General features: G+C 26.7%; 1 protein-coding gene across 9 annotated transcripts in view; it reads right to left on the bottom strand.

Annotated features, from left to right (window-relative positions):
- The window catches only part of LOC106686452 (zinc finger protein 768), a 402,036-nt gene that overhangs the window by 139,482 nt on the left and 237,173 nt on the right, over positions 1-25,381 (bottom strand). The window contains exon 1 of one of the 9 annotated variants that reach the window (XM_067053094.1): positions 15,380-15,454. The exons of 7 other annotated variants lie outside the window; for them this stretch is intronic. The gene's annotated coding sequence lies outside the window, so the exon portion shown is untranslated. Of the gene's footprint in view, positions 1-190; positions 221-15,379; positions 15,455-25,381 lie in introns of those variants that run through there. One more of the 9 variants, XM_067053097.1, reaches the window with a different exon arrangement.

Raw genomic sequence — 25,381 nt, 5'->3', positions numbered from 1 at the left:
CCCCCCGCCCCGCTAAGATTTCATCCCTTATCCCCACCACTCCAAATCTTCCACCCCTATCGTCCCCTCCTCGGGTGAAAAACCCTCTCCTTAGCGTGCCTTGATCGATTGGGACTGTACCGTCTTAGGTCGTGTGCCGCCGAATAAGGAGGTGACATATAATGATATGAAGAAAAAGAATTAAAAGTACCTCTGAGACGAGCCGAGCGGAGGTCCGAAGCCATGCCGGATAGGACTGAGGAGAGAGAGCTGAGGGTGGGAGGTAAGACTAGATAAAAATACAGAGGGGAGGCGGGCCTTAGGTGGGGGTGGTGAGGGGGAGGAGGGGAAGTACCTAAGATCGTCTATATAGCCCTTAGTTTTTAAATTACGTTCTAATAGTCCACAACCCTCCTGTTCGTCCGTAGCAGTCATATCTAGAGCTATCTTCAATATTTTCATTAATGAAATACGAAAAAAAATAGTTAGTTCACTATTTTAAGTTTGTATTATATTATATATCCAAATATAATTAATAAAAGTATTCAAGTCAGGTTCAGAGTGATAGGTATTGTCAAATCAAAATGTTATTATTATTAGCTACATATAAAATTGAAATTAATAACAATAGCCGACTAGTAATTATTATTAGGAAAGCATCCCTCTGTTTGTATTTTTATAAGTTCCCCTTTCATTATAGCTGTGAACACAATTTTTAAATAATGAAGGATTAAATACATATAGTGACACACACATTAAAAAGATAGTACATATATTAGTAATAAAAGATAAAATATAATATCTTACCTAATGATAAAATAAATAAAAATGTTCTAATAATAAATCTATATTTTTTTAATTTTATGTCATTATTGAAATAATTAAAATAAGGAGTAATATTTAAACTCTAATAAAAATCAAGATTATTTATTAGGTTAGACTAAGTACATCTCCGCACATTTTCAAATTGAAATACTTAAAAAGCTTATTTATAGCAATATTTTTATAGTAATAACATTTTTTCTTGATTTGGAACTAATAAAAAAAATTAAAATAAATAAAGAAAAAATTAATCATAAAATCAACTTTGGATTAATCCCTGAATTAATGTAAAGTTGTGAAACTATAAACTTTAAATATTGTATAGTTATGTTATATATATACAAACAATATATTTAAAAAACGAACTAACTCATTGTTACTACCACCTCTTTCTCATGCACATGAATATCCCGATGATATTTTAATTAATAAAATAGAAGTAGTATTTGGGAAAATAATACAGCACATAATTTTAAATAATAAACATTAAAAAATATATAATTATTATGATTTTATATTGGCCATAATATCGATGGACAATGATGTTTTAACGAGTGGTATATTAAAGATAATCGGCTTTGTCATAAAAAACATATTGGTCGTCAATTTGATTAAGCACTTGTTTATCATTTAATATAATCTGAATTATTCTTAATTAAATATTAAATTCAGTAAAGGAGTAAAATTATTAATATTCATTCAAATGTTCGTACTCGAAAAAAACAATTCTCTTGGTAAAATGTTGTCTGTCATGATGTAAAAGAGTGATGAAAAAAGAACCCTGTCACAACTTCGTTTTGCTGTAATTAAATATTTTTTGCTAATTGACAATGTCATCTTCCATTTTTATTATCTTTTTTTTTTAATTGTCATGATTGAATTTAATTTATTTTTTGAAAAAAAAACTTTAATAATCCAGACCTGTCAAGAATGAAAAGCAGTGTCAGCGAATTGTTTGAAACAATGTAAAACAATTAAAATTAATTTTCTTCCTATATGATATTTATAAATTATAAAATATTAACTAACTATGAATATATAAATATTTCGTGCTATGAGATACATTAAGTAGGTTTTAAAAACTATTTAATTTCAATAAATGGAAGATAAATATCCTAAACTGAAAAAATATATTTATTTGGTGTAGAAGGACTTAAATTAATTTTCTCAAAACTATTCTTCATTAAATTTTAATACATTGAAAAAGAAATTTTTTTTTTGCATTTAAGTTCATTAAAAACTGTCTAAATGAAGAGTGTAACTGGTTAAGAGTAGTTAATTTTTTTTTCATATTAATGTTATATTCGTATGAGTAAAATGTTGAAATTTTTAGTCATTGATTTTATGAAATATCTTTTGGTTAAGATTACACTAACAATATAGGAGAAAGAAAAGAGTAGAACCAGAAAAGATACAGACATCTTAGAGTTTCTTAAAATTTCCTTAAGACAGCGGTAAGAACAAGGGGTTGCAGCCTTAAGGGCTTGGAAGGTGGCGCTCCTTACGGCGTGTGGCTGAACCTTTAAGGGTGACCTCCCTTAACCCCCTACATGGCCTCTATAACCAGATGTCCTATCAATTTCAAGAAATAATATTTAATATTATTGTTTGACAAAATATATAGGAGTCCATATTTCCTTAAAAGGATGTCATAATGATTAAATTTTTTTTATCTTGTGTTAATCGCTCTGAATTATTCTTTTTTTTTTTTAATTATATACTCCGGAATATCAAATAGAAAAACAACAAGTTCAACCTAATATATACAGAAATATCACATCTACACTTGTGTAAAAATCAAGTGTTCAAAGTTTGAATGGAATTGTAGACGAGTAAATAATATAAGACGTCAGAAGTTGTCACAAAAAAAAAATCTTGTAAAAATTAATTTTATATTGGTCTGTATATAGATTTTTATTCCTATTCTATAACCGTATAATTATAAAAATAAATTAATGAATAATTAATTAAATATTTTTTATTATTAAAGCGTAAAATTTTTTTTTTCAAATATCGATAAAAATAATATATAAAATAACATCAATTTTATAAAAATAGGCTATGAAGAAAAATCAATAAAACATTTTTTTCATTGTAATTTGAACCTCACTTAAAAAATGAAATATCGAAAAAACAAATCAATACAAGCACAAATCGTTTTTTTAAAGCAATTTTTATTAGACTTTTTCGATAAAAAAAAAAAAATTCCACTTAAACGGAAAACCAAGATGCCGGAAAGTAGTAATTGATAATTATTAACTAATTAACCAATTTATATTCAACATCTAACGCCAGAGCTCGAACATTGGATCAACCCTTAGGAAATTAAATAGAGTCATCCAATACGGAACTTGTTGTCTTTGTAAATGTTTAACTGTAAATAACTGTTTAATTAAACTGTGGTCTGTAATGTCGGCCTAACGTACCTATCTAATTTTATATGCTTATTTGTGTAGGATTTAATTATCTGCTTATATTGTTTACTCCTTTATTGCTTTACTGGTCGCATATATGTATTCGCATATTCATGGGATATTATATGATACTATATATAATATTACGCTACAGTAATGGTATTCATGACTTATTTAAAAGTTCTTCGATAGGACAATGCATATCATATGAGAATATCTTTCGAAGAAAAAAAATTATTAAAATGATTTTATTAAATTTTTTTTTATAAAAAAATTTGGTATGAAATGCTGAGAATTTTTTTATTTCTTTTCATTTTAAAAATGTTATACACTTTTGCTATTGAAAAATATATATGTAATTTTTTTTTTTGATAATCATTAATTCTTCTAAGATAAAAAGTATTTTTTTTTTATGAAACTTTAGGTGTTTTTTATTTATTAACTTTATAGTTTTTTTTTTTTTTTAAGAACGTCAAGTGTTTGAAAAAAATATCATTCATTCCAAATACTGAAGGAACTAAAATCCACGTTAAACAACAAAGAATATCAAAAAAGACGAACAATTTTTATAATATCCAATGTGGATTAACAAAAAAGAACAAAACGTGTTTGAACCTTTTTATACGAATAGACTCAACCCTTTCCATAAAAAGCTTCAAGAAAATTAGAAAAAAAATAATATACATATATATATACAAATTGAAATAGTTATCATAAACATTTTGATGAATTACTCTAATCATATATTTTCTATACTAGTATAAAGTATTAATATTATACGTTCCAGGGAAGAAAAATATTTTTGTCCATACTAATCTTGATTTCTGACTTATATTTCGAATTTTATGGTATTCATGTTGACGCGTATACTCTATTAGTGTCGTGAACGGAAAAATATACAACTGTAGATAACTGCAGTGAAAAAAATGCATCCTCTCTTTTTTTTCTTTATTCGCGCGATTCATCGTTTATCTTTCTTATGAGCTGACTTCTATAAATATTATGCAATCTAGGAAATAAGGTCACATTTTTTATTTATTTTTATTTTGCACTTGACATTGGTCATATCAAAAAGGCATATTGCATTAAAGAATGTCGAATAAACAAAGATTAAAATTTTTCAATGCTAAGGTTTTGTAATGGGATGTACAACAAATATTTCTTTATCGTTATGTACAGTGTTTTACGTCCCTTTTTGTACCATTTAACATTTTTTACGTAATAGCAGTCTGTTTTTTTAATTGTTATAATTAAACAAAATAATTTATAGAGAAATTTTATATACTATAACAGTATTGGGTTCATCTTTTCAGCTAAAATTAAATGAAAAATGACAGAGTAAAAAAGTAGGTAAATGATTTAACTATCGTAGCATGATTAAAAAGATTATTTATGATGATTGTAAATAAATATAGAGTTAAAAATATTTCATGTGTTTTAGATTGTTCACGCACATAATCAGAAACAATTTACGATAGGAAATGTCTTAGGGATTCAGGAAGGATAGTCATTAACTATAAAATATTTACGTTAAATTTTAAATTTGCAACATTCTTTTACCAATATTTAATTTTAATACGAATTAAATAATTGTCTGCCTAATATAAGTATTGGATAGTATTTTTTGAAATTTATATTTTAAAACTATAACCAAAATTACGAATTGAGAACAAAATATTTATTTTTAATTTTAATAAATGGAACAATATGTATATTTGTATCCGTTACTACTTATTATATGTTATTTTAATGCTATAAACTATAACAGAATTTTACAATTAAAAAAATATTTTTAAAACATGAAAAAAATACAATTGAGAAGTTTTCGATCAAATCTTAATCCATTGCACTCCTAAAAAGTTAAAAGTTTTTTTAATAAATAAAAATTCATTATCTAAAATTATTTCAAAATTTAAATTTTTCCTCATCATATATCATCAGAGTTTCCGATTGAAGTTTAATTTATCTACACGACATGCCAATAGGTTTTTATTAAAGACTTTTCAAAAGTGGACATTTTGACTGTTAACAGTATACACCATAATTTATTTTAATCGCATAACTGTCAATTATAGGGAAATAATTTAAATGTAATTGAAAATTATAGGAAATAATTTAAAATAAAAAACTAAAATAAATATTACAATTAAAAAAATACTAATGTTATATTTAGGATTATTATTCAAATTAAAGAGATTAGTTTTGAGATCTGTTTTTACTTCCATATATCTGATTTTAAGAAAATAAAAAACTGATTTTTTAAAAAATTAATCCTTCCCTAAGTTCTGTAGTAAAATGCATAAAAAATATTGAAATATGCCTGCTAAAGACGAGATGTCTATATTTTGAAAATGGAGTAAACTAGGTCTTTCAATGTTTGGTCCCAACTGTATATCAAAATTAATTATGATACGTAATAAGTTATGACAACATTTTTCATAAGAATACAAATAATTATTACATTCCCCTTCCTAATGTACAAAGTGCAAGTGTAGTGATTGAAATAGTTAGTTACTATGTTATTTTAATGTTATGCAGCACAAGATGTTACAATGCGCCCCAACCTCTACGCTTAACGACATGAATTACAACTTGTGAAGAGGCAGATCAAGGACGAAGAGGTGCATACAATTGGCCATCATGCAGCATATGGTCAATTTGTGCATCGCCTTCGTGCAGTTTGCACCGGATATGCATGTTTATCTTGTCTTCGGCATTCTACTACCTATGTCACCTGATAACGGAAGTCATGCTACAACAGGTGAAGAAAATCATTTACAGTATCCAGATGCACTTATTCTTGTATTTACTAAACGAAAATTTATTTCTATATCTTATATTTTTTTTTTTATTCATTTTATTACAGTATACAAACACGAAAAATTACAACCCAATCTCTATTGATTTCTTGATAGAATAAATTGCGATATGATTTTATACAATGTAAAACGCGACAATAATGGATATAAAGGATCCGAAATACCTACCCAACTAGAATGTCCAATTTTTTTAGTTTCTTATCGTTAATTATCTAATTATTCAAAAATATACATTTTTTTTTTTTTAATTTTAGGATCAGATTGGGAGAAAAAGTAAAAATATCTTTTTATCACCTTGTAATGGGGTTACGAGTTGTTAAGATACAATCTTTAACTTTGCAAATTATATCTATTTCATATAAAACAAACTTTTTTCTTTTTTATTTATATCGATTTAAATTTTTAAAAAAATATGATTCACATTACAACCAATTTTGAGCTAGCAGAAATGGAGTACATTATGTTTAAGATTTATAGAAGATGAATTTAGGGGTTTTGAAACTAAATGTTTTTATATAGCAATTATTCTGTTTCTATATAATTTTTAAAATTAAAAGAAAAATATTTTTTAAAATTATTAAAAGAGATCTTATTTTTACAACAAAAGTATTAAAAAATACATTTTATTTTGAAGTTTATTAAGTATATTTAACAATAGTCATTGGTGCAAATAACTGAATAATTATATAACTGAAGGATTTAAATTTACAAAGAGTGCTTGTATGTTAAAAAAAAAGAAGAAAAAAAAGGGTCCCACTAGGGCAGCTAAGTCGATGAACACTCTCCCTTTCTTTCGGCCATTCATGCGTGTTCTGGAAAAATCGGCCCTCTACGGTCTGCTGGAAATAACCTTGACCCTACACGCATGTTCCAGAGCTATAGGTTCATATTTTTTTTTTTTTTTTTTTAAGAAAAGGGCTGTATAAAACTCTTCTCTTATTAACTACGCAGAGCATCTCATCGCATTATAAATTTCAAATGATCCCATGCGATTAAAGAGAAAAATTAAATTTGTTTAATATTAGCAAACCAAATGTGTATAAAAGTCTATTTAGTCTACAGACAATATATTGATAGTAAAAATAAATTTTTCTAAAATCAATGAACAAAATATCAGCAAGACATTAATGTATGTGGATCTCTGCTATATATTATAATAATATAGTGATGCAATATCTGAATATAGGACTTATCGTACTTCTTGTTAATAGAATTATTACATGATTCAATTTAAATATTGCTTACACGGTACAATCCACTAAACACCACAAAGTTTATTATTTATTAAGATGTACGAAGTACATCAAAAATATTTTGCGAAAAATAATTCTTATTAGGTTTTATTGAGCTTTTGTCTCTATTTTATTACCTTTGATACAGTATTAACACTATCTATAAAATTTTAAACGTTCCAGTTTAGTTTGACGTGACAGAGTGAGGTTATAGCCCTATTATGGAATAGGGACAATCCGGCATAATTAGTTCCAGACCAATCAATGTCCATCGTTTTGACTGATTTGGACCTGCTGACTCCGAACTTCACTAGTAAGACTTAATATGTCTTACTATTTATTGCCGAAATTTCATTAATCACTTTTTTCACTTAATATCCGATCTAAATCCGACTAACGATGATGAGCAATAATAATATTTAAATATATTTTTCATATTTATTAGTTAGCAGAAGATCTAAAAATATTCAACAAAAAAAGATAGTAAGAACGGAAATTATAAATAAAATTATTTACTATTAGCTATCAATTTTTTACAGGTGATGCAGTATAATTACTCAAGTTTTTTATACCACAATAAATGTCATCACGTTTTATACTTTTTCACATTTTATTCCATGAACAAAATATATTACACCGATAACAGCTCATGTAATAAAAAAAAAAAAATATAAATAAAAGCAATTCCAAGCTTCCCTGGTTCGTATTAAACCCATACAAAAACAGGATACTACAACACGTCATTAAAAAGTAATTAAAATAAACCCACAAAAGTACCAAATATATAATAATGGACAAGATGTAAACAAAAATTGATATTTGAATAGTACAAAACGTATTTATTGCAAATATTTTTTTATTGATTGTTATTTATTATTGCTTTTTTGCTTATGTTACTGTGTTTTTTAAATTAATTTTTTTTTTATTGTGTAGGTTTTTTGTTTATTTTTTTTTAGTAAGTTTTTACATCTAAAAACTAAAAATGTATAAAAAAGGAAATTCAAATCAAATTTTAGTATCATGCAACTAATTTTTACCTTATAATCCTATAAATATTTAGGTTCATAATAGGGCTCAAAACTATTTTCAGCAAACCCCAATTTATTTTTTCACTATCCTAAATATTAAACCCTCACAACTACTTTAAAAATCTAAAACATAACAATAATAATAGATGAAATCTCATCTACCCCCATTTATCAAACCATACAGACCAATAGGGCTTAGAAGAAAAATATATATAAAATAAAAATTATATAACTATCTAAGTGTTTATATTTGGAAACTTTGACTTCTGTTTAAACTCAGGTAAAATATGTGGTGTGTTCATTCACACCACCTTTATAATATGTGGAGAAGATGCTCAGGGGGCGGTCAGTAAATAAGCAAAAAATATTTATTCATGCCAACGTTTCAACCTGAATTCAGGTCTTCATCATGGAGTTTAGGCTGAGGCTCATACTAGAATTCTTACATATAAACTTTTCTAATACTTTGGCTACTAAGACCATTACAATCTGTAGCTATTGAATAGTAAAAATATTAGTCAAATAAATATTTTACTTTTATTTATTTATTTTTATAGCTTTATTTTATTGTGAAATATAATTATACTTCAAACAAGCAGATAGGATGTTCTCCAGAAGATGTTTAGTTTTCGAAAAATTGATAAGTTAAAAAGGATACAATTCGATAGAAAATTGGGCAGAATATGAAAAGAAAAAATGATAAAAACTTCAATAGACCGTTTCTTAAATTTTCTTTTAAATTTAAAACTGCAAATGAAAAATTTTATTGTACCTCAATAATCTCTTTACTTAAGTGGTAAATTTAAAAAAAAGAAATAATGTTTAATTTATAAACATAAGGCTTAATTATAAATGAACAAAATGATTGTAAAAAATTAATATGTTATTACGAAATAATTATGGTCAATTAATTATTACAGAAATCTTTTCTCTTGTTGAGAAATGCAGTTACTGACTTTTTTACTTCGACAAGACCATCTGCTTCCTTTCTTAACGTTTATTAGGTAAATATTACTTATTTATTATTTATTTTTTTTTTTTTTGTGGGTTTACATATATATGATAATTATATAAGATTTATACAGAAGTATATATAGGAATACTCACGACTGTAAGATTAAACAAAACAAGTCTTTTTGATTTACCTGCGAGGTTTCTCTAATTTACTAACAAGAAGCTCGTTAGTTTAATTAGCCCTCTGAGACCCGATCTCGTAGCGAGTAGGCTCAGTTCCGTATTTTTGTCTGTTTGTGTTTGGTCTTCCTGTTTGAAGGGTCCGGTATTTTTGCATCTAATCTGCCGGTTCCGAGTGTAATCTCCCTCTTTTCCGTATGTTCTTTGGAGCTGTGTGTTTTTATGGCGGTGGCTCAAAAGGGAGATCAAATACAGTTTGACCGTTTGCTACGATGGGTGGGGGAGGAGGGAGGGTACCTTCTGGTTATTAACTGGGCCCACTAATGTGCTGTTGGAGGTGCCTTTAAAAAGCACCATTACACCAACACACATCAAGAGAAATCTGTCCTTTGAGGACCCCAACGTAATCGCTACGTCACATTTTTCCTTTGATGTTCATTTGGAGATTTTAAAATACTAATACTATATTTGTACAATAAAATACTCAATAAATATTCCGAATTCGTACCAAGTCAGGGTGTATATATATATATTAGAGAGAATTATATTTATCAAAGTTTTCTGAGAAAGTTCACATGCATAAGTCTAAAAAATATTAAGTACGAGTATGAAAATTTTATTTTTTAGACTGTGCATGTTAATAATAATTAATTGTTGAATTATAATTTTCTTCCAAATTCAATAAATATTTGAGAATAGAAATGTTTTTCTGACTATTATAATTGATTAAAAAATAAGCATTGGATTGCTTTGGCATTAATCATCAAAGGATTTTTTTTACCTTATGAAATAGTAAGTTTGCTACAATTTTTTTCTATCAGTATAAACTGTAAAAATTAATCTGCCTTATCAAAAATTTGAAATATATTTCATTGGATAATTGAGTAATATATCAATGCATTTATATTTCTATGAAAAGGGTGGAGCAAAAGTAGATTATTTCTATTGGGAAAGTAATCCAAAGATTACTATATATTTGTATTTTTATATACGATAATATTTTTCTTTTGAACCATATTGAAGATTGGACCATATTGAAAGTATTACGGTTCAAAAAAGTTCATATATTCAATTCACTATTTTTAGTTGATAAAAAATAAATAAAATTTGTACAAAAATATTGAATAATATTTATTAACATACTAATATAATATAATATAGAAATATTATATTATAGATTTTTATTTATGACTTACATTAACCACCAATGTTTTCCTTGGTAGTAGACTAAACAATAGCACGTGTTTATTTTTTGTTTGTTCCTCCTTTACATAGTGAGAGACAGAACTAACTAAAAAAAACAAACACTGATAAGGACTTTATCATCAAGTTATTTATTGCATAAGATCAGCGTGGATTTTTTCTCATTTCGCTTGTTCTCTTATAGATTGATACATCCTTTACATTTGAAAAATATCATATTAATATTTATGAAAAAATATTCAATCACCGAATCAAATTTTAAAATATCGAAGGGATAAAGTTATTTATACTTTAAGGAATATATATTTTTTTAAATACATTCATAACCAACATAGATTTATGTCCCTGCGAAGTTCAATTTCAGTAAAAATTATTTGACAAGAAAACTAAGCTAATATTCTTTTGTATGTGAATTATTTATATATACAATTAATAAATCCTACAAAAGTCTATACGTTATTATCAAAACTTCTTAATTTTTAAGTTCATTATTCTGTATAAAATAAAATAATAAATGTAAAAATAAAAAATGAGATAGTTTAGAATTCAGAATTATGAACAGATATGAAGTATAAAATTCAATTTATAAATCGCACTATAACAGATTTAACCCAAAATGGTTATTATTAATATGTATATATGTTATTTTAGGAACTGTATAAAATATGGAAGAGAAAAAAGATTTATTAATGCAAATTCTTTAGGTTGCATAATGTCTTCAATTTGTTTTCGTGAGAAGGTTGTCTTTTTTAATGGTGTTTATGCAATTTATCTACCTTACATATTAATTTATTCTATTCTATTAAAATAAATTCGAAAAATATGGAAGAGAAATAAAGATTTATTAATGCAAATTCTTTTAGTTGCGTAATGTCTTCAATTTGTTTTAATGAAAAGGGTGTCTTTTTTAATGGTGTTTATGCAATTTATTCACCTTACATATTGATTAATTGTGTTTTGAAAGTGATAATCGCCCTAATTGTTTATTTCGGCTTATCGTAGCTTCAGTTTTTATGGAAACCCTGGAATAAAATTGATCCCATTTTAAGAATACTAAAATTAATGCTTCATTTTAGAAACATACTGAAAGAATCGCTGAAGACAGAAAAAAAAAATTATGTATCCCAAAACGTTGGAGCAAGATGTCTCTCGAATAATGTTTTAATATTTTATTATTTTTTTTAATTATTAAAATAATTAATTTTTCCTGTCTTACAATGCATCACAGCGATATGTTAGTATGTTGTATGTTACATTCAGTATATTATATTAATATTGAATATTGTATTATAATAAATCTTATTGATACACTGTTCAATATATTAAAATTATTCTATTTCATCAATTATGTCATACATTTAATTAACTTTTTTTTTTTACAATTCGATATAAGTATTATATTATAGTAAAATTAATCACATTGAGAATACTTATACTTTTGAATTATCATGCGTTTTTAAATTCAACATTTATACGGTGTCTTTGTGGAAATCTTAGGACAGTATTTAGGTATTGTATTTCAGCATAGAAAATACCGTTTTAAAGATATTCTTTGAGTTTTAAAATACCTAAAATGGACGCCTGACATTAGTAAGGGAGTAAATGTGGTGGTTATAGGACAAAGCTAACCATACTTTCTTCATAAGAAAATCATAAGAATTTTTTCAAATAAATAAATAAATATATATTGTTGTATTAAATAATTTATTTTTTAGTTAGTAATTTCCATGTCTTTATTAATCATTAAGGCTCCATTGGTTTACTATGTTCCACTCGTCCAATGGATTCAAATTCAAATTGTTACGTTAATACCAAATACATGTTGGTGTTATCCGTAGTTGATGAGTGCTTTGTGCCCCAGTAATTGCATGTTTATTAATTAGAGCCAACGTTTCGCTCTAACGTTATTGGTCCATTTAGAGACACAATGCATAGGGGTAGCTAATCTTCGAAAAATTACAAAAAATACAGCCAAAACTGGGGAAAAAAATAAATAATTTACAGAATAATAATGAACTTCAACGACTCAAAACATATTAATGCTCCACAGAAACCGATTATAAACGGTACTTACGCAAATTTGAATACAGCGTTTACAACACATCAAAGTTTTATGATTTATGATTGAAAATTTAACTAAAATCTAACTCACAAGTTGCTGCGTCATGGCGATTTTCAATATTTGACACACTTGAGTATGCAATGTAATGGATTGTCACGTTTTAAATTTCTCTATGTAGATTCTAGTAATTTATTTGTTGTTGAGGCTTTCGAATCGGTTGTATCAGAAAAAAAAATATTAGAGAGCTTAATTTTCAACATTTTGTTATGCTTAGTTTAAAACTACATTTCGGACCGTGTACACATCTACATGTATTAGACATGTAAATATCATTCATAGATGTGGTATATTTACACAAAATATTAGGTTAAAGAAACCGATTTGGTCTATAATAATTTATAAAAAATAAAAACTATGAGAAAGCATTTTGTTTGAAGTTAACAGTAACCCATTAAACACTAACTACAACCCTTACCAACACTCATTGAATCTGGTTTATTTTATGAAATTGCCAATATTAGTGCTCAACTAAAATCCCTATATTTAGTAATGTTTACTATATTGCCATTCAAAAGTTCGACTAGTTTGCAGCTTATAATATTTTATTCATTTTTATGATAAGAAATTGATAAAAAATTCATTTTTATCAAGCAAAGTATGTACTTTATATTTGAGCACTTATGACTTGTTGAGTATTTAAATGTTTCCCTAATTCTATTATTTTTAAATAATATTCTTATAAAAAAAACTAAACTACATCATAATTAAGACAAAGCATCATCATAAAATACCTTCGGACTTAGGACCATTATAAATCGGAGTTGAATAAATGAGTAGTTAATTTATTTCATTTTTTCAAAATAGTAATTGCTGTTTTGGATTCATGGCCATAGATACTAGTAAAATAATTTACGTATGAATGACTAAATAATATTTTTGTTCACTAGATTATCTTGCTTTGATGTTGTACGTTATTGAATCTTAAATAAGATGGGAAAAAAATTGCCATAAAGAAAAAAAATACAATAGAGTCGCCTCTTAAAACAAACGGAATCACTTGACGCCCCACAAAGCTTAGATGCTACAGCTCATAAATTTTCTTAGACAATCTGTCAGTAAAAATCAAACAAAATTATTTTTTTTAAAATGTTTATTGAAATATTCAGGAAATTTAAATAAAATTTATAAAGTAGAATGAAAGAAATGAAATTGATTTACAAGTACCAAATATAAGCAACATAAATATATGTGATAACTTCAATAAAATTTTTATAAGGCACTACGATTGCGGAACAGAATAAAAACAAAAAGATTTTTTTATTAAATTCCTAAAATTCATTATACCCCAATTAATAAATATATATATTAATTTTAACGTGTTAATAAAATGATAATATTTCATATATGTTAAAATACTCTAATTTTTAATATATAGATGTAGTATTTATAACTATAGTAGAGTTGTATATATAATAAATCATTTTTTTTGTTATTATAAATCATTATAATATAATCGTGATTTGAAATAGGAAGGCCCTCAACAAGGAAAGAGGAACTTTGAAGTGTAAAAAGTAGTCCTTTCACAGTAGAATTTATTTTAACTTATAAATTTTAATTTTATATTAAAATTAGTAGGTTTTGTTAAACAAAATTTAATGTGACAAGTGTTATTTGATTATTAATTATTTCTTAACTATTGTTCTTGCTTAAAAATACTGTTTTATAATGTAAAATCACATAAACTAGTTTAATTACAATTTCAATGACTTTGGTATATTTTTTAGATGGGTATGTTTAAAAATCTGCTTACAATTTAGTTTTGGAAATTGTTTAGTCATACAAAAAGTTTTATAAATTCACGAATTAGGTTCATATTTTTTTTATATGTATAAATGTAGCTTTATTTAGATTTAGTTTTAAGTTGAAATACTTTTTTTTTTTTTTTTTTTAAACCTAAAACTCACTAATTAAGTTAAGTAAAGGGTTAAAATTATTAATAACAAAACTGTGTTTTCTCAATTAAAAATGTTTTTATGTTGATTTTTATGGGTCTTAAGTTTGTTTTTGTCTAATAGGCAAGTTCATATTGTTCTCAATAGGTTTGTTAATTAAAATTCTCTTAATTCTAGAGAACACAATTACGGAGCATACAATGTTCGTTTATTTTAAAACTATGAATGATTAGGCTTTAGTATTAAGAATTAGTGCATACCATGTAAATTTCGTAATGATAAATGTAATTTTGGATTAATTTGGTTATTGAGACTATTCGTGACAAATTTGTAGCTTGGCTTACTAAACCTCAACCACGAATAATATAGAATTTGGACTTTACCAATTTTTTAAAGAATAATTGATAACATAATAAACAAATCTATTATGATAATATGATATACATATTATCATAATAGATTTGTTTAAGAAAGTGTATTAGATTTTTGTTTGAGTATGATTGTTTGTTCACATTATTATATTTTATTTTTTGATGGTGAGAGGTGTCGGGAGTAGGAGGTACTTGTTATTATTTCAGAAATGGACAAAATAATAAGCTGATCGATATGGTCTGGACGCTTTACCATAAATTTGTACTTACAGGACTCGAATGAGCACACAGCCGTTACAACAACGCTCGACAGACACACCATAACCATAAGCACTAACCATAGATAGCAGATGTCGAACCTACCATGAGAGCGTGGAGATGCAGTGGGATACGGTACCAGTGGGGTCCATGCTTGGTACCGATCCTACCGCAGCTAAGATGCGACTGTGTGCATATGAACATTGCACCAGGGTAATGCAACCAATATGGCGGTTCCCCACTCTGTCCGGCCGGCCTGCAAATACCTCGGGGTTCTATAGCCTATTACACTCGGTACACGTGCTTACAATTACCTATTTCGGCCCTAGGTAAATGGATAATCCTGTATACCAGTGAGAGCGGTGATGTACGAGACGGAAAAAGAAATTGAAAACCGGTCAACTCACTCATTACATATCTAAGAAAAAAAAATAAATATCGGATTAATATATAAATATCTAATTAAAAAATAAATAATAATAGTTATGGATCAATTCATGTTGGAGAACACTCATAAATAAAAGTAACAATTATTTTTATAATTTCTTTTTTGAGGGTTGGCAAAAAGCCTATCTAAGAAAAAATTTCAGTTTGAAGACTGTTTCACGATGAACTACTACAATAACAACCATCTACATTACATCTACAAACATAACAACCCCCTACATAAAAAAAAAATTCCAGGCATCACTCATGAAGTTTGACGAACGATCTCCTAGTCTAACCACTTAAGCAACAACTGATCTCGAGACTATACCGTTGTATGTCTTGATTTCTTAATGTCATTGAAGATAATTTCATTCGATTAATTCATTATAATAATAATAGATTCGAAAATAAATAAAATTATAATTCCATTCTTATTATAATACGATTTATGGAAAATTTCCTATTATAAACATAACATGCCTTGTGTGATGCCAAATTATAAAAAGAAAGCTTCATATGATGCTAAAAGACGTTATATCGAATTTTTATAATTATCTAAACGAGCATAAAGAAAATCTATGCAGTTTATATAGACTTAAATTAAAGGAAAATGTCGAAATATCGATCGATATTTAAATATTATGAATTGATAAAAAAATTCCTTAAACCTTCCGTTAAACTTAAGTAAGCATGATTCGTTCAGATCAATGAAGAATTTAGTAATTCATTTATGAATATGATTAAATGATGGGATAAGTACGAAGTATGTGTCATATTCCTTTTTTTCCTACAAGTAGTTTTTTCACGAAAATAACAGTAACCAAAATAGGCACATAAACAGGCAACAACTATTTTAATAAAAAATATAGCGATAGATTCACGAATTCCATGGTGCGAGACCAGATTAAAACATACAAGATATAATTTAGAGATATCCCAATAGATAGGTACCAAATATGGCTATGAACATACAGACAAAACGTAAACGAGTACGAAAAGGAGCTAGATGAGGGATCTCTTTCGCTAACTAATAAAATGAATTTAAGTGAGGAGTTATCAATGGCTACTTTATCACATTCCCAGCTTGTCTTTAATATGAAGGTGTATTCAAAAATCAAGTAGGAAAAAAAAAAAGCAACCACACCAAAGAAATAAATATTTGCAGAAAAAAACTGGAACTCAAGACATTTCTTAGCAGAATTATATACAATTACCAACTTCAATTATTTTGGATTCAACAACGCACGTCTAATTTTATAGAAGAAGCCGAAGAAAAAGGTTTTCTCATAAAAGAATTTACAAGAATATTGATAAAAAAATGTTTCAAGTATCATAATATAAATTTGCAAGTACCAATTAATAAATAATATTTATTATTGCTAACTCATTGATTTACATAAATAAATCGAAGAAAAGTGAGGATTACAAATTTTTTGTGTTCACAAATATTTATTTTTTTTATCAAATTGGAGAAAAATTAAACTTAAATAAATAGCTTGGATATTTAAAAATAATTTTGCAAACATCGTTATAATGATTACTGATACACGAAATAGCATCAGCAGTAATTTGATCTAAATTTAAAAATATAAATTTATTTTGATAGTTGACACTTCAGGTGCTTAATAACCCAAATTTGGAGCACAAATAAATGGAAAATTTACCCAGGATCGATTTTTCGAGTTAAAGATATATTCCAAGATACATTAATATTACTATTAAATTTAATAATTTATGTGAGGTTTTTATATTGTATCAGCTTTACTTTATTTTAGTATTTATTATACCTTACGAAAATATTATAAATGATCATTTTAGAATCTAATAAAATTATAAAGGGGATATATGTCATATTTAGCTGGCGTGAAATATAATAATAAAATAAATGTTATTACATTCTTATGGCAGGGCCAAAAAATAAGTTAATTTTATATAGCAGAAAGTGCTAAATTAAAATGAATACTTCATCTGCAAGAGAAGTATTTACTAAACAGCAGAGCTACTGTTAAAGTAACCATTGTTAAATATTACTTCTAATACTTTGATGTATCTAAGTTCATGGTTCGGGCTTGAAAAAAAACGATGTAATTTTGTATGGATGATATTTCACACACTAGCTTTAAAAAATTGCTTATGTTATTTTAAAAATAATTAGTAAGCAGTCCGTTTTTACAATAAATTGATTTATCACATTTAAACAAAAATTCCTTTAAATACTTGAAATTATGTTCCTGTAACTGATAAAGTCTAGAAATATGAATTGGAATATATAACTACGTTGCACCGAAGTACCGTTAGTTAAAACAAACGTCAAAAGGAATCGAAATTAAAATAAAAAATATAAACAAATTAAATTTTAAAAATATACAAAATATTTGAATAAGTGAAAATAAATGAGGCAGGTACTGGATAAAGACTATATTTCATTTATCCTTGATGGTTTCTTTAAAATATACAACAGGATTTCTTCTTCTTCGTTTTCCCGTTTCAGGCTCGTTTGCATTTATGGGGAGTCAATTAAAATTGCTTCCTCTGTACATTCATCACATTGGTGAGCGTATGCGGTTTCATGTAGAATTATTTCTACATTTTTAACAGCCTTGGAAGTAATATGAATCAATGACAAAGTAAAAGACGCAATAGCGTATATGACTGTAAATAAATATTTTTATTTTTAATATTAAAAACCTTGGAAGGTGAAGTAAAGATCAGATGTAATAAATTTGCTGGTATTATACTATTGTATTGAAACAGAATTATATTCCAAGACGGAATTTAAATTTTTTTAATTTAGTTAATTGATATAATTGGCCTCTAACCTTCTGAGTCCATAGGTGTTGTGCTATATACATGTATATATTAGTATCTCATGATAATTATTGATTACCATTCTGAAGGAAGTTTTCATGTTTTTTATTTATGGTTAAATATTACTCTTACCAATAAAAACACTTTTAGACGTATACTCATAGTTAAAAATTAAAAATACTTTAAAATCATTCAATTCCAGGAAATTAATAAAAATATATTTATACACTATATCTCAAAATAAGAAGATTTCGTATTACATAAAAATATTCATGTGGCATACTCTATATAAAAAATAATTGATACTTGATAATTACTCCCTTAAAACATTTTATGAAGTTTATTACTTTATTATATTACTAATGTATCGTAAAATAATAATAATTTAACATTTAATTCTGTCCTTGTTAAAATTGTTGTCCTTTTTTTGGAATAGGTTAGAAATTTTTATTTTAATTTAATTGAAAACAAAATACTAAGTATTTAAATATTGTAATTAATTACATGATTTATTTATTTAGTTTATTATACATAGCATAAATTACTTCTCTGCCACTATTATTTTTTCTGTATTTATATATTTTTTTCAGTTTAAGGTATTTATCTTGGCACCTATTAAAGTATCTTCTATGTTTGCATATTAAATTATTAATTGCTAATATTTCTTTATAATAATATTTCTAAGTTTCCTGTAGTAGTTGTTGTTATGGACTGGGCTCTCATTGGTTATGCTCTGTATCTATTCTAATAATACATAATATGTTGATTTTTCATTTATTTATTTTCTTATTTTGCAATTACTATTTCCACACAAATCTCCTGGCCAACAGTGAGCACTAAAACTTGTTGGTAACGTGATGTCTTACATCAATTGACACTAAAGATTCCTCACAAACGGTTGAGTAAGAACTTGGATGGAGAAGAGATCTCCTCAGATAAGCCAAAACATAGGCAAGGCATTAGATACTACATAGCAATTTTATGAGAGTTTATCGCTATTTTTGACCTCAATTAAGTTTGAATAAAGGTAATATGTTTGAAAAATTCTATAATAATATACTGAACATGTAAAATAATTGTTAGGGCATTTCAAGTGACGTCTTAATATATAAAAATTTTAATGTAAAAACCATTATACGGAATCGAGTTTTTTTTTTTTTTTAGCAACACGAGGAAATTCAGAAGTTCATCTGAAAAGCTCTGAAAAGGTAACAAACTCGTAGATATGGACTTGACGGGAGAATACATACGACTACGGAAAATACAGAAAACTTTCAGCCAGATAGAGTACAGGAAAGTCAATAGAATAATGAGCATTGTTTAAGTTTTTGTAGAACTTTCATGTGGGGATGGATGGGGTTTGATAGTAGAGTTTGAGTACTACTTTGAAGGGGAACCTTTTGAGTATATCATTATTTTTTTTCTATTGAAACCTTTACTCCAATAATTTAAAAAAAAAAAATTAAACTGCTATACCTTGCAGTGTTTTATAAAAGATACGACTGCATATTATGTTGTTCCATAATTTTTATAATTAATAATGAAATAAATCGATGGATTCTATCTACTTTTAAATTATTTAATACTAACAACAAATTGCAATATTCAGAGAGATAAACTATTTTTTTTTTTGCCAAATTTTAAGAGTGTACTACATTAAAGGTGAGAAATAAGAAAGGCGATACAAAAATAATTAAAAAATCACTTTATATTTGGCATTTTTTTTCTTTTAGTTTTGTAAGTAAGCAATATTAGTTTTTTATAAACGTAAAACTAAACAAAATAAAATTACGTGACCAATGAATATAAAAACAAATTAAAAGATAATATGTAGTTTTATACTTTTTTTTTATTAAGGGGTATGTTTGCTCGTATACAATTCGGATTTTCTTTTTTATACTTTTAAATTGTTTTTTCAAAACAGTAAATTGTAATGTATATGGCACGGCACAAGCTACTGACTCCAAGGACCCGGGTTCGAATCCGGCTGTGACATAATATTTATTCTGCTTCTGTAGCCGGCAGTCACCCCTGTGGGTTCGGGTGCTCTCTGTGGTTCTTGGACAACCACTGTTCAAGTAACGATACATACAATAAGGTTGTAGTGGCACAGATGCATTTATTATATTTATAATATATATATACATACATATATATATCAATACATAAACGACCTTTTTTATTTTTTTTTTAGTTCCATAGATATGGAGTAATCATATTCACTGGAGTACCCGACCTCAGTCAGTGGAATCATGAACATCTCCCCTAACGGCATTTAGATTACACGTAAAACGGCGCTAAGCTGTAAATACGCTAGCAGGTTAAGTCAATAACGATCAGTTAAAACGTGCAATAAACGTTATTTATACGTTTTTGTGAGCCTGAAACTGTCGATATCGGAGCTAACTGCACTCATTTGCATCAGGGCCCAACACTCTGCGACATTCAATTATGTAAACTGCACTGTAGTATTTGTTTAGCTGGATACCGTTCCAAACGAGAATTTTCTACAACCGTTTCCTCATTTTTTCTTCCTCTTTTTTTTTCTGCAGAGATACATGTCGCGGAGATTAATATTTCATGAAATGCCTGACTTTACATGGAAGAGAAAGGTAGATGGTCCATGATGCAATGAGCATCTGGTTTCACATGATCTGTTATCGGAATGGCAATGCCATTTGTGATATGAGTGGATGATAAGTCAAGATGTACAAATGGTTAGTTCGCTAAATACAAATTTACGCTTTGCTATCGATAGAATTGTAAATTCTTAATAATTTTAAGTTAATTATTGAGAATTCAACATTTTTTTTTAATATATTGAATCTGACTCAGGTACGTAGTTCAGGTAGGAAGAATCAAAACTCTTATCTATTTAGTTGTTACCCAACTCAAACAGGGAGTACTGTTTTAATTACAACCAATTAAAACCCTTTTCTTAAATTATTTAACCATACCTTTCTTTTTTTTGGTTTTTAGGTTTACAAAACCATAATTTGATCAACGCCTTGCTTTGCGAAAAGAATATCTTGAATGTTATACGTTTAGGTTTAAAAAAACAAAACAATGTGTTCTTGTAAAATTTAATTTTGATTTGATTGTGGTTTCGTCATTTCTGAGAATTTTTATAAATATGCGTGTATGGATCTTATTAATTGATGATTATAATAAATGAGTTTTTATTAATAAATATACGTTGGTTTTTTTAATTATTGAGTAATTTTTTTAAAGATAATGAAAAAAAAATTAAAACGTAATATGTAGGTTTATACTTTTTTTTAATTTCTATTCAAAGGAAGAGGTGAAAAAAGTAATCATAATTTACAACGGTTAAACTTGAGTTATAGGTTTTATAAACGCTCAGGAAAGCACTTTTTTTTCCTTTATGGTCCGTGTGTGGGTAGAGATTTATTATAATAATTTTCATGGTTTTTAAATGAGTTTATTATTCAGTTTAGGTGAGTTTGCGTTAGGAAATTGAAATTTCTTATTCTAAATTCTTGAAAAAGAATAATACGTAATATATTAAAATGTATTTATTCTTCGACATCGAAATAGGATTTAACAATCATGAGTTACTGTAAGGAGTTTGAAAGAAGAGAACCATTAATTTTAAGTGCATTTATTTATTTTTTTTCCCAACTTGAAATCAAAAATAACAAATAAAAAAAACTAATAAGGAATAAAAAATTTATAATTAGTATATAATTTATAGAAATATATTTGACAGTTGTTCATTATACGCCAGCTCTTGATTTCGTTGATATTTATTTATTTTTTTCAAATAGCTCCTCAGTTATCTCAACGAAAAATCCGTTTTAGTCAATCTAGGAGATGTTTGAACTTTGAATAGATGAGGTACCATATTGAAGCACTCTCATCTTTGCCTTGCAATATAAGTACTTTGTCATAAAATAATAAACAATAACCTGTACACAGTATGTCCACAATATAGTATAGTTCATATATATATTTCTACTTGCTATGGAACTGACTGAACTGATTATTTTTAGAATTATTATTAAATGACGTTATTATAGTTTAATTATGTTTATGCTAATGTAATATCTTCTCTCTCACTTATTTATTGTATTTATTCGTTTATTATTGATCGATTTTTTTTTATTAATTTTTTTCTAACCTTATATACAATTACACTAACTTAATTATTCTAGTTAATTGTGTTAGTTAATTGTGTATCAGAGTATAATTCCTCACATATCGTTTAATTATTATATTTACATATATTTATTTATTTAGACATTGATTGTTTAAACGTATTCACCTATTTATTTAGTATATTCACTTAATCAATTATGCTTAAACATATTTACATTTGTATTTGTTTATTATGCTCTTTTTAATTATTTATTTATTTTTTATTTTGCATCTCTCTCAAACTTTAACTATTTTATAACATACCCTTATTCATAAATTTATATATTTAATTTACGTAAATTATCAAAATTGACTAGATCTTATCAATTTTCTTGTTTTCATTTTTATAATATTAAAAATGTTTAATAATAATGATAATCAAGTTAAAAATTTAAATTATACGGATTTAGTATGCGGTTTCGCATCAAGTTATGTACAATTTTCCGCTTGTATAGCGTTACTAAGCAAGAGAATAAAAAAATCAGGAAAAATCTGGCGGTCGAGCGTGATTTTGACCAAATCACCTCCTTGAACAACCGTTGGTCAAGTAACAGAAGTTCCTTACAACGTACTGAACCCTTGACACTCCATGAGTTTTAGCGGTACTAATTTATTATTATATAATTAAATTAGGTATGTATATCGTATATTCATAAAATTGCAAAAAAATCCTTGAAATAACAGATTCTGTACTCTCTGATTTGTTTAATGGATTATGTGTAGACATAGTTGATTATGTAGGTATTACAAAGCAGCTTGGATAATCCGAAACAAACTATTGTACCGACGGATTGTTGCAGGTTGGGGTCCATCGGACCAGGTGAGGCCAACCCTTCTGGGTCGCGAGTCGCGGCATTGTCAGCATTTTAAAAATCCCTAGCCCACGTGTCCTAGGGTTGGTCTATTTGGTCCACGTGTACGGCATCTGTTTGGTCACCTGCCCAGTAGGACCCTATTTGACCTTGGCCCCTAACAGCTTCGAGGGTCATGCGTGTGGAAGGCAAGCGATGTTTTTATGTTCATAAAAGGAGGAGACGCTATAGATAATTTGTCTGTTACTACGGTGTCATGACATAAGGTGCCGACTGTGATATGCCATGGCACTCTGTCCACGCCTATGACTGAACGTCAGCGGCCACCAGACTGACACTTCTTGATGCCCGAGACTGATTTATTGTTTTCCTCAGATCTGAGTTCTATGGGTAATCCGTCAGTTCTGACCAAACCCTTGATATATTAACATAAATGACTGAAACTATGTCTGGGTAATTTCAGATATTGGATGTAATTCACGATGTTCATTATTATTTATTTTTTGTTAAATCTGATAGTATTTTTATTTACTTAAAATGGAAGATACATATAATCCAACTTCGACAAAGAGGTTAATTTTGCGTATAATTGTATCAATTAAAATTTATTTAATCAGGTACATAGCAATTTTTTTTATGAATACATCAATGTTCGTTATTAAAGTAATACTTTGTTTTCTTTCATATACATTAATAAAATATTCCTTTCAATTATATTTTCCAAAAACAATGCAAAGCCACCATTTTTCTTTCAGAGTGTGCTAAAAGGCAATTTCTCATTTTTTAAAACCTCTGGGAAGTTTATATAAAAATAAAAATTACTTTATATACTATATGTGCTTAAACCTAATTAAATCGATGATAATTTTTAAAAAATAGAGGGTTTATTATTATTTTTGTTTTATTGGGATTTCCTTAGTATTAGGTTACGATGAGCACTTCTTCTTTTCTTTTTTAATCTACCTAATATTTTTGCTAAATTTTAATATACATAAATGCAATTAAATTCATAATAAATATTAATTATTCTTAAAACAATACATAGTCTTTAAAAAAAAAAAAAGGATTTTTATTTATTGGGATTTCCTACCAATTAGGTTGTGACGTGCACTTTTTTTCTTCTTTAATCTACCAAATATTTTTACTTAATTTTAATATACATAAATGCAATTAAATTCATAATAAATATTAATTATTCTTAAAACAGTACATACTCTTTAAAAAAAAAAAAGATATTTATTTATTGGCATTTCCTACCAATTAGGTTGTAACGTACACTTCTTTTCTTTTTTAATGTACCTAATATTTTTACTAAATTTTAATATACATAAATGCAATTAATTTCATAATAAATAATTATTATTCTTAAAACAATACATAATATTTTTAAAATAATAAGACATTTATTTCTTTTTCGCGTTCAACATTATGCTTTTATATTATAACGTTCAAACGAGACCCCCCCCCCCCTCCCAACGTGACATGTTTTTACATGAATACATAGTATAGAAACCTGTTTTAAAATTAAAATTAACATAAAAAATCAATAACATCAATTGACTGAATGAGAATCTTAATCATCCTTAAGACAATGAATTAATTTTAAATTTAATTAATTATTGTGTTACATTATTTTTCAAGATTTTTTTTTTAAACATAACTTACAGTTTTTAAATCCTTTCATTTAATTTTGAATTTGAAAAATAATCACATATTACATAAGCAAAAATATTTCGAAATTATCATGGCAATTTTGATACTGATCTAAATGAAATTGGAAGTACATTTTACATTTGAGTTCTTTTATTATAATATTTTCGCTAAGTTTTTTCTTTCCTACGCCACGTAATCAAATCCGATAAAATTTTATCATAATAGGTATGCCTTTACGACATATCGA

Source organism: Halyomorpha halys, unplaced genomic scaffold (assembly GCF_000696795.3).
Source record: "Halyomorpha halys isolate HHAL.00 unplaced genomic scaffold, Hhal_1.1 Scaffold821.1, whole genome shotgun sequence".
Taxonomy (NCBI): Eukaryota; Metazoa; Arthropoda; class Insecta; order Hemiptera; family Pentatomidae; genus Halyomorpha; species Halyomorpha halys.
This window is presented reverse-complemented; position numbering and strand designations above follow the sequence as displayed.